The sequence below is a fragment of the Rhinolophus hipposideros genome (genome assembly GCF_964194185.1).
Source record: "Rhinolophus hipposideros genome assembly, chromosome: 12".
In the NCBI taxonomy this organism is placed as follows: Eukaryota; Metazoa; Chordata; class Mammalia; order Chiroptera; family Rhinolophidae; genus Rhinolophus; species Rhinolophus hipposideros.
This window is the reverse complement of record NC_138058.1, coordinates 68,194,853-68,206,245: the sequence shown is the minus strand read 5'-3', so window position 1 is coordinate 68,206,245 and position 11,393 is coordinate 68,194,853.

Here is an 11,393-nt window from a genome sequence, read left to right as displayed (position 1 = left end):
GAGTTTCCATTTTATAACAGCTCAAGGATGGCCCTAAGCCATCCTTCAAGTGCCTGCCTGAGAAAGCTCAAGGTTCCTAAAAGAATTTACTGTTAGTTCTACCCAACACCTGGCATAGGCCTGGAAATCCCTTTCTTAGAGCATTTACAAAAATGTGTTTAAAATTGTGACTCCTTTCTCTATCCCTTTGAGATGTGTATGTATCTCCTACAACTCAGTCTTTCTCAAGGACCTGAAAGCTGTTCCTTTGAAATGGAATCAGGAAGAACAGGGCCTCTGGCCCCCATTTCTGTGGGGGGACAGGATCCTAACCTGGCTAGCTGGCAGCTAACTGACACAGTGGCCGGGTCTGCATGTACACTGACCGACCAACCAACCCCTTGTAACTTTTCACTCCCCTTACTGCTGAAGCCCCCTCGTGGTCCCCCTTCCTATTCTGCCATTTTCCTTTTAAAATGCCCAGTCACCCCCGTACAAATCAAAGTTTATTTCAATTCATGCTGGACCCTCTCCCTTACTGCAGTAATATCTTACTGATTAAAATCTTTCCTCACCACTAGTGTCCTCTGACAGTTCAGGAAGTGGGAAATCAAATTGACATCTAAGAATACAACCATGAAATCAACATGACAAAATCAGTAAGTCCTAAAAGAATACTCTATTTAAAATAATCTTTCTTCAAGGTCGGAGAATTAAGTTGGTGAACTTATTGCAACAATGTTGCTAACCTTTTCTGATATCAGAGAGATTATTCATTATGAATTTGTACCAACTGGACAAACAGTTTACTACTTGGAAGTGCTGAAAAGGCTGCATGGACAAGTTAGACGACCTGAACTTTTTACCAACAATTCATGGCTCTTGCATCACGACAATGCACCAGCTCACACGGCACTGTCTGTGAGGGAGTTTTTAGCCAGTAAACAAACAACTGCATTGGAACACCCTCCCTACTCACCTGATCTGGCCCCCAATGACTTCTTACTTTACCCGAAGATAAAGGAAATATTGAAAGGAAGACATTTTGATGACATTCAGGACATCAATGGTAATATGACAATAGCTCTGATGGCCATTCCAGAAGAAGAGTTCCAAAATTGCTTTGAAGGGTGGACTAGGCGCTGGCATCAGTGCATAGCTTCCCAAGGGGAGTACTTCGAAGATGACTGTAGTGATATTCAGTAATGAGGTATGTAGCACTTTTTCTGGGATGAGTTTGCGAACTTAATAGACCGACTTCACACATATGTGGTCCAGGAAAGGTCCCCTGCATCAGAATGTATTTGAATGCACAGTCCTGAGCTCCACTGCAGACCTGAGCAATCCAAATACCTGAGGGTTAGATCTAGGAATCTGCATTTGAAAGAGCTCCATTCTCTCAGAGTAATTCTAATCTGCTTGACTTTAAAGATCAGTAGCCTAAGCAATTAGGTAGACGAGTAAATGTGTAGCTGAAAATTTTCTTCCAAACAAGTGGTTAGAGCATAGCACATATTCTGTGGGTTTTAGCATTTATTAGGCAAACCGTCTCATATAACAATTAGGGGTGGAGGGTAGGGCGGGAAGTACAGAACTCTGTCAGTTTTCAATCAAATCCAATAAATAGCAAAGGGGGTCTGGGCCAAAGGACCTCAGGTTCTGCAGTCCTTCCAGAAGGAGACAGTCCCTTGTGGAGGGTAAGTGAACGGTGTTTACGATATGTACCCCTGCCCCCTTGAATCTGCGCTGGCCTGTGAGGGACTGCTCTTACTTCTGTGCCCAAGTTTCTGGAAGGCCAAGCAACGTCCCTTTTTTCGCTTAGATTTCTGAGCTGCTGTGAAAGCCAGGCTGCCCTCCTGGAGAGAGGCCCCAGAGCAGAGACAGCCATGGAGAGGGCACAGAGGCTCCACACAGCCTCCTGAAAGCCCTCCAAGAATGCAGGCCAGGAATCAGCATTCAATGTCATCTACCCCCTGACATTCTTTTCCTTCAGATGCTAGCACCACTGTTGATGCCTCAACATGAACATGCTGTAACAGAGAGCACATGTGCTGTGCCCAGACCACCACTATTCTGGAGTAAACTTTCCATCACCATATTTATAATGTATTATTTAAACCAGGGGTCCTCACACTTTACAGTAGATAAGAATTAAGTAAAGCCAGTCATGAGGGTCTGATCGTCCTCCAACACTGACGCCAACCTCTGCCTGTCTAGGACTGGATTTTGGATGTTAATGGAGGTGCAGATCTGAACCCCACTGTCGCTGTAGACTCCCAGATCTGGGAGGCTAATACCCATGGCAAAGGGATGAGGTTTCTCTTTGTTCCTGATCAAAACCATTCTCTTTACCCACTGCAACTCCTTCTTGGTCTCCAGAGCTGAGCTTAACCTTTGGGCATCTCCCACCCCCTTCTGTGTTCCTCTCTTTACTGGCTACTTCTCAGCCTTTACCATGCTCAGGTTTCTTTCATGATTAAGAAGTACAGACAGCCCTTCACTCCACATCCCTGCGTAGTTTTCACCCAACTTCACCTCATCCTCCCAATAGCAGTCTATGCTCACTACAAGTAATCACTTCCCATGTCCCTTTATCCTACTACACTTTGGCTTCCAAGTCCACCCCTCCATGAAACTGTCCAAGCATTTAAAGGGCCCAGGACATGCCACCCCAAAATATGCCACTTTGGCATAAGGATTATTTTGAGCTGAAGGCAATTGAGAAGAAGCAGATACAAGACAAACTCTCTGCTCTCCCCTATTTGCCTAAAAGCAGGACATAAGTGTGTAAAGATGTCCCCCTTCTCTTGTCACCTTGGACCCCTCTAGACCCTTATCAGCCCAGAAACGGAAGCAGAGGTATCTACATAACAGATTTTACTAACTTACCCTTATCTTCATTCGTTCCCCCATATATTCACCTTCCCACAATTCCCCCTCTATAAAATTAAAGTCATTTTCCTTTGTCTTGTCAATATTCCAAAAAATGTATCATTGTTTTGTCCATATGCACTATAAGCCCAAGTTCTAACCATCCCTTTGAGTTTACTCACGTCTGAGTGCTCTGATGTGTATGTACACGTAAGTAACCTTGGGCTTGTTCGTCTGTCTTTTGTCAGTCTTATTTACAGGGCCCCAGCCAATGAACCTCACTAGAGGGAGGAAACGGATTTTTTCCTCCCCCACACATTTAGCACTAATAATCATGTAAACTTCTGGAACGTCTATTCTCTTGATTTCCGATACCACACTCTTTGAGTTGTCCTTATACTGCTCTGACTTCCCCTCTCTCCGTGAGGGCTTTATTCTCCCTGTTCTCCACACTGTTCTGCCCCGCCTGATGCTGGGGTTCTCCCGTACCTTGTCGCTACAGAGGTGGTGCTCACTGGGAGCATTGGCATCACTGAGAGCTTGTTAGAGACGCAGACACTCAGGCCCAGACTTATTGGATGCGAATCTACATTGTAACAGAGTCCCCAGGTAACGCACAGGAGGGGCTGGGAAGCATGGCTCTGGGACTCGGTCCTTGCTCCCTGCTCTTTTCCATGACACCTCTCGGTGAGTTCACCAATTCCCAGATTCACTACCTATCTGTTGATAATTCTCAAATCTGTATCTCTACCCCAGTACCTCTTTCAGGCTTCAGACTCATACAGCCAACCATTGGCTGCCCACCTCCATTTGTAAGTCCTGAATGCTAACTCAATTCCACATGTCCAGGACCGGCCAACCTGTTGCCCCTCCTTTAATCTCTTTCTCAATTGATGTTAACACCATCCACCCAGTTAGTTATCCATAGTAGAAATGTCTTTCTTCTTCTCTCATTTACTCTACTTCCACTCTACCCATTCCCCTGCTCGAATCAAATCCAACAAGGCATCAAATCTAACTAGTTTAATGATATTTCTCTTGTACTTTCCTGTCTGATGTATTTTCTTTATCCGAGTTTTCAAGTTTGTTACATTTTATATGCACAGCTGCAATAGTGTATTAATGGTGCCTACACAGATCCATTCTTCACAAAATCACCTGAGTTATATAAAATTGAAATTTGATCCTGTCACTCTCTGGCTTACAATCTGCCTCACTCACAACAGTGGTTCTCAAACTATACTCCCCAGACCAACAGCATCAGCGTTGTCTGGGAACTTGTGAGGAATGCAAATTATAGGTTTCACCCCAGACCTACCTATTGAATCAGAAACTCTGGGGAGGAGGGCCCACACCTGCCTATTAACAAGCCCCCTGGGTGCTTCTGGTGCACACTAAAGGGTGAGAACCACTGATTTACCAGATCAAAACAATCTTAATCTCACAGCCAGAGTCCTCCCCCATCTAGTCCAGGTCCAAACTCTTTTTTTTTCCTTAATATTTTTTTATTTATTTATTGGGGAAGGGGAACAGGACTTTTTGGGGAACAGTGTGTACTTCCAGGATTTTTTCCAAGTCAAGTTGTTGTCCTTTCAGTCTTAGTTGTGGAGGGCGCAGCTCAGCTCCAGCTCCAGTTGCCACTGTTAGTTTCAGGGAGCACAGCCCACCATCCCTTTCAGGAGTCGAGGAGTCCAACCCGCAACCTTGTGGTTGAGAGCCCACTGGCCCATGTGGGAATCGAACCGGCAACCTTCAGCGTTAGGAGCTCGGAGCTCTAACCACCTGAGCCACCGGGCCGGCCCCAAGCTCTTTATTTCTGCCCATTTTATGATTTGAATTTATCATCTGAGAAATGGAGAAATATTTGTTATTTCCAGGTGCGGTAGCACATCTCCAAAACGGTCCTCCAATGATTCTGACTTCCTTGTTCCCATGTCCTTGTGTAGCTCCCTCTACATGGAACAGGCTCATCTGTGTAGGCAGCAGGATGTGGTAGGGGGGGTTCCATGAGGCACAAGGGCAGGGGAGTGTGGAATGGATAGTGGGAGAAGTAGTCATAAAGTCCCGCTGTGACCATGTGACCAGTTTCAGAAATGTGGGCTTTAATTGTCATGAGTATTTCTTCCTTATTTTGTTATGAATGTGAGATATATATATATATGTGTGTATATATATATATATATATATATATATATATATATATCAGACATCTTTATTTCTTTCCCCTCTCTTCTCCCTTTACCATGCAACATAAGGTGCATTCATTTTATGTCATAGTACTTAAATATTAAATTTACATCATTGTATTCAAGTTATAAGATATGAAGTAGAGGAGTAAACATCATGCAAGGACTTCGCATCCTTGTTTAGGGAAAGGTTAGTGAGTTTTCAGTTGTACACAGGTTAGTTGTATCACGTTAGGTGGAAGAATGAACTTGCTACTGTCTTTATTTGGAGATTAAGCACAGTTTAAGGAGATGCATGTGGGTGCCCAGCTGACAAGGGGTGGACTTGTGATGGTTAATTTTATGTGTTAACTTGGTAAAGTTGGGCCTCATCGAGTCAGTGGAAGACATTGACAGAACAAAAGTCTAACCTCCCCCAAATAAGAGGAAATTCCACCATTAGGCAGCCTTCAGACTTGGAATACATTACTGTCAATTCCTTCTTTTCCAGTCTCACACCCCACCCTATAAATTTTGAACTTGCCAGCCTCTATAATCCCATGAGCCAATTTCTTCAAAACAATTCTTTCTCTCTAGATACACATCCTATCGATCCTGTTTCTCTGGAGCACTCTGACTAATACATGGCCACACCAAATTATACCCTGTCCCACATGCTTTTCTTACAATAAAATGTTGACACTCCCCCTTCAAGTGGTGGGAATCTATGACACCCTTGAACCGGGCAAACCTCTGTAATTGTCTCAATTAAGAGAATGGGGTGGAAGTGACACTGCTTGACTTCTGAAGCTTTGTCAGATAAGACCACGTGGCCCTTGGGATGCAGGCTTTGAAATACAACTGCCACATTGTGAGGAATCCCAGGCCACATGGAGAGGCCACAGCTGGCCAACAGCCCCAACCAGGGTCTCAGCAACACAAGTATCAGCTGTGTCATATGAGTAGAGGAACCGTCAAATGATTCCAACCCCCAGCTTTCAAGTCTTTCAGTCGAGGCGCTATGTAGTGAGGAATAGATATGTCATTCCTGCTGTGCCATGTAAGTGTTCCTCACCCACAGAATCTATGAGATGAGAAATGGATGTTTTATGCCACTATGTTTTGGGGTAATTTGGTATGCAGCCATAGTAACTGGAACATCACTATTCAGAGCTATACCTGAAGCAGCCTTCACACATTCCCAGGCTTGTCATTGTAACGTCATAGGGACCTATGGCCAGGCAGTATAAATTTCCATATTCAGAATTATTTTCTCCAGGTATTTTGAAGAATTCTTGACCATTCTTTTTGTCCCCCCACCCTTTTTAAAATATAGCAAGTTGTCTTGTTACAGTCTGCTTTAAATAACAATCACACACTTTGCTACCAAGAAAACCTGTGATCAGTTTCAACAGACAAGAAGGGTCTACATTAAAGCAGGGACACTGGGAGGGAGGCTGAGAACGCAAGCCTGAACCACGTGTCCTGATGCAAAACGGTTCTCTTCTGCAGGTAATGGAAGTGAGGGGTCCCGGCAGAATTTGGGCGGCTGGATTCTGAACATTTGTCTGGTGCACAATCTGTTCTTAAACACCCACAACCTCCAGGCCATGTTCCCTTACTCAGACTCCAAGTGCAGCACCATTTCCATAAAAGCCCTCAGCATCGTTCAGAGGGGTTGATGGGCACACAATATGGTGGTTGTGGGAGACAGAGTGACATTGATGCCTGCCGCCAGTCAGCACCCAACCATAAATCGTGTCCCTGCATGGCTGGCTTATAATGAGACCGACACCGTTAGTGAGATCTCTTTTTCTGTTTTACAGTTCTTTTGAAACTCGTTGGGTTGTCCTTTGTCTCCCTCTCCTCGTATATCTGGAGTGATGGACTTTATGGCCGCTTCTTCAGGGGATAGAGAATTATAGAGCTCTGGATTTATGTCTACTTGCAGGGCCCCCTCTGGTCCAAGCACCATAAGGTGAATGCTGGGGCAGTGAAAATGATGTTGCATTCTAATAGATCTGGGCCAGTTTCTGACAGCTTATTTTGACAAAAGCATAAAATTCAATGATTGTTGCTCAGCTCAGAAGCTGTAGAAAATTCAGGGGGAAAAAAGAGGACGTTTAAAAATGAGCTATCTCCAAATTGCTCTCTGAATCAGGTAAATTGTGAAAAACAGGGTAAGCTAAGCCAAAAATTTAATGACAACAATGGCTGAATAAATCTGAACGTGATTTATTCCAGAGATGCTGTATGAAAATACTTTTTCCTGATATTGGGGAATTATCACCTACTACTTGAATAAATATGGAGTCTGAGATGCAGGGCGGTGTGGAAGCCAGGCTCAAGATGGCCCCCAAATGGAACACACCTTTGTGTGTTTCCACAATGAATAGGCTTCGGTGACCAATAAGATGTTGCAGAAGTGCCAGTGTATGACATTGATGGCTAGGATATAAAAGATATCACTCACTCTGCTTTGTTTTCCAGGATGCCTTGTTTTAGTAGCAAGGGGGTGGGGTGGGAGTACCCACAGCCACATCAAGAGAACATTCCAGCGACCCAGCCAGAGGGCAGTGTGGAGATGAATACAGGACTCTTGCTAACTGCCACACAGTCATAGTCGAGAGAGCATGTTACCTTTAGAAGCTGAGCCTCCCTCACTAACTTTCAGATGACTGTGGTCCCGGCCAGGGGCTCGACTACACCAGCAAGAATGACTCCGAGTAGGAGCGCCCAGCCAAGCTGATCCTGAATTCCTGCTCCACAGAAGCTGCGAGTGATAATACATGTTTATAGTTTTAAGTTGCTAGATTTGGGGGCAACTTGTTTTGCAGCAATAGATAACTAATGGGGATAAACAAATTAGAATTAGATTTAGCTGTGTGGGGCAGAAAACCCCAAACAAAGAGATAGATGTTTATTTCCCTCTCATGTTAGAAATCTAAAGTCGCAGTTTTGCTAGTGTGGTACTCCTTGATGTCAGGGACTCAAGCTACTTCTCTTTAATCATCCTACTCTCCTCAGTATAAGGCTCTCTTCTCACGGTCCGATATGGCTGCTCAACCCCCAGCCATCGCATCTCTATTTCAGTCAACAGAAGGATGGAAGAGCAAGAAGGATGTACCACCTCCCTTCAGGACACTTCTGTTTATATTCCAATGGCTAGAACACATGCAAATGGCTACATCAAGTTATGGAGGTGGGGTGTGCGGCTGGAAAATGAATTTTTTATTCTAGGCAGCAATATGTCCAGCTAAAAGTCAGAAATTTAAGGAAAAAGAGAAATAATTACTAGGACAAACTACCAGTATTGACTACCTAGAAATTGGCATTAACCAGGATTTGCTGCAAGGTACTATCTGAGCTAAATATAATTAGGAGTCTGTCAAGAAGACAGGTGTGGTATATTATAGATGCCTGCCACTCATCAAACCAAGAGGTAGAACCTATTTACACTCCTCATAAATCTGGGCTGGCCATGTGACTTCTGTTGACCAATAGAATTTGGCGGAAGTGACACTGTGCTACTTTCAAGGCTGGCTTAAAAGATATGCAGCTCTGCTTCCTATTTTTGGAACACATCTTCTTGAAACCCAGCTACCATATAGGAAGTCTGTCACCCCATCCCTAATCCTGCTGTGAGAAGGTCCAAGTTGACCATGTGAAGAGAGTGAGACCATCTATGGGAGCTCTGTGGTACCACACGTAGGACTAAAGTCTTCTCAGATCTTCCAGCTCAGCCCAGTCACCAGCTGAGTGCAGCCAAGTGAATGATCCCCCATAATGTCACATGAAGGAGAAGAACTAGCCAGCTAAACGCTGCCCCAAAGCCTGACTCACAGAATCATGAGCAAATAAGTTGGTTGTTGTATTGAGCTGCTAGGTTTTGGGGTAGTTGTTATACAGCAATAGATAACTGAAACTGAAAAAGGAAGGCTATTTTAGGGAAAAGGAACAGCATAAGAAAATACACAGGGGTGAGAGGCCATCTGATGCAGGCAAGGAATTCTATGTAGTTTGATATGCTGGAGGGTCCAATGACCCCAGGGAATAAGCTGGAAGTAAGCAGTAGCCTGGGTCCAGTGGGTCCACCCTAAGGTGGGTCAGGACCCTTACCAAATAAGAGCTGTATCAAAGAGGAGACGGTTGACTAATGGAAAGTTGGTCACGTTAGGTTGACTCAGCAGGGTTCAGGAGCCTGAGCAAGTACTCCTGAGTCATCTCTTCTCATAACATGTAGAGCTGAGGACAAACTTCCTCGGCAGCATTCGAGAAAGGAGAAGTTGTGGTTACTTGTGTGGAATGATGGATGGGTTTGTGTCAGGTCCTGTGAGGAAGTGCTTGGAGGTATAATGAAGATACTGCATTTTCTAATCAACTTTCTAATGTTTCAGGACGAAGAAGAGTGCATGACATTCAGCACTTTCCCTGTTAAACAATTCCTACCTGGGTCTCATGGCTGCCTCTCACTGCAGGGGGGTCTGGAAAGGTGACCTCCCTCTTCTCCCACCCCAGCCTGTATAATAGAGAAAGACAAGGGGAAAGCGGACTGTGTGTGGCCTTTGGATGGACAGTCCACAGAGTTCTTCACAGGGCCCATCCTTTCTACACTGTCCTAGGTCTCTGAAGGGCATATTTCTTAGCCCTGTCTTAGCAGTTGCTAAGCCATGTGTTCTGCTGGGAGCTATGCACAGCACAGTTTTCCTGGGTGCATGAATAACATAGCAAAATTCCACCATAATATGATTATTGGGATCCAAAAGATCCAATTACATAAAATGTGGTGTTCTTGTGAGATTATAGAAATCGATGTGGGTGGGTACCAGGGAATTCCCAGCGGGGAGTTTTAAGTCCCATTTAAACTTTACCTGGCTCAGCTGACATTTGTCGCCACCTAGTGGTGGTTGTTCCTCCCACCTAACTACCGTGTTTCCGGGAAAATAAGACCTAACTGGAAAATAAGCCCTAGCATGATTTTTCAGGATGACATTCCCTGAACATAAGCCGTAATGCGTCTTTTGGAGCAAAAATTAATATAAGACCTAGTCTTATTTTCAGGGAAACATGGTATATACCTGGGTTTGTGGGACCAGGCAGGGATTCCTGGACTGTCTCCCTACCATTGAGGGGGGCTGTGTGGCCTGTCTCCTCTCTGCTCCTCTGTCTCCCATTAGCTGTTGCTTCTGACCCCGGGGGAGACATAAAGTCTTGTGAGTGGGGGGGAAGAGATACCCACCTTTATCTGGCTGGTGCCATGGCCATCTGATTCCGGTGCTCTCTGGCTCAATCACACTCAAGTTTGATTCTTTCACTCAGGGTACTTTCTGTGTGTATCTCGGGGATTCTTTTGCTGGTATGCTGGTAACTCCCATGAGGCAGATGATGTCTGTCCTCTGTTTAGGAGGTATAATACAACAGGGGTCTTTAGGGGTCTGTCCACTGCATCATTTATCTTCTCCAGGCAGCTCTCTTGGGCACGTTCTCTTTGAAGATAGCCTCAAGCCCACCCTGCACAGGTTGTTAGCCCTTGGAGGAAAAAGTCACACGCTTTCCCACATAGTTGTTAGAAATGTGGTCTGCCCCCACAGCAGCCTTCTTCTTCCCTCTGTCTCCTCCTGCCCTGCCGCCTTGGGGCTTTCTGGCCACAGTTGCTCATACCGTGCCTATGCTCCCCAAACTCCAGAGATCAAAAGTTCTCTTGAGTAGTCCCCTGGAAAACTCTCCTCTGAGGGAGGAAAAATGCCACAGTCCTTCAACACTCTCTTCAGAGAAATATTTCTCTTACCTTGCACCTTCCATCCTTTCACATGCGTATGTTTAAGGCGGGGATTGATTACGGGCACAAAAATCAGGTTTCAGATGTCCCCTTTGCAAGTCCTGCATAATACGTGATCTTGTGCCTGTCTTTGGAAAGTGGGGTACATGGCACCCATTCAGAACTGCTTACGTTGCATAACTCTCAGGGATATTATTTTTATAGATCTATGTAAAATAAATGAGAATATAAAGTATACATTGTGAATGGTGCTCCCTGGAGGTGTGAAGCTGCAGGCCTGAATGTATTGTATTGGCTGTTGGAGCCTCAGGTAAGTCGTGTTACATGTAATAATAATAGAGCTAATGCGTATTGTCACCGTGTGCCAGGCACTGATTTAGGTGCTTTACCTGTTTTATTTAATCCATATAAGAATCCTACAAGATTCATGACTATTTTACAGATGAATACATCGAAGCCCAAACTTATTAAGGTTACACAGCTAGCAAGTGGCAGAGCTAGAATTCAGATCCAGGGAGCATGGCTCCTGAAATCTAAATCCCGATACATCTTGCCTGAGGATTTCACTTCTCTCCACGTCGTTTGTTCTGTGGCAGGCT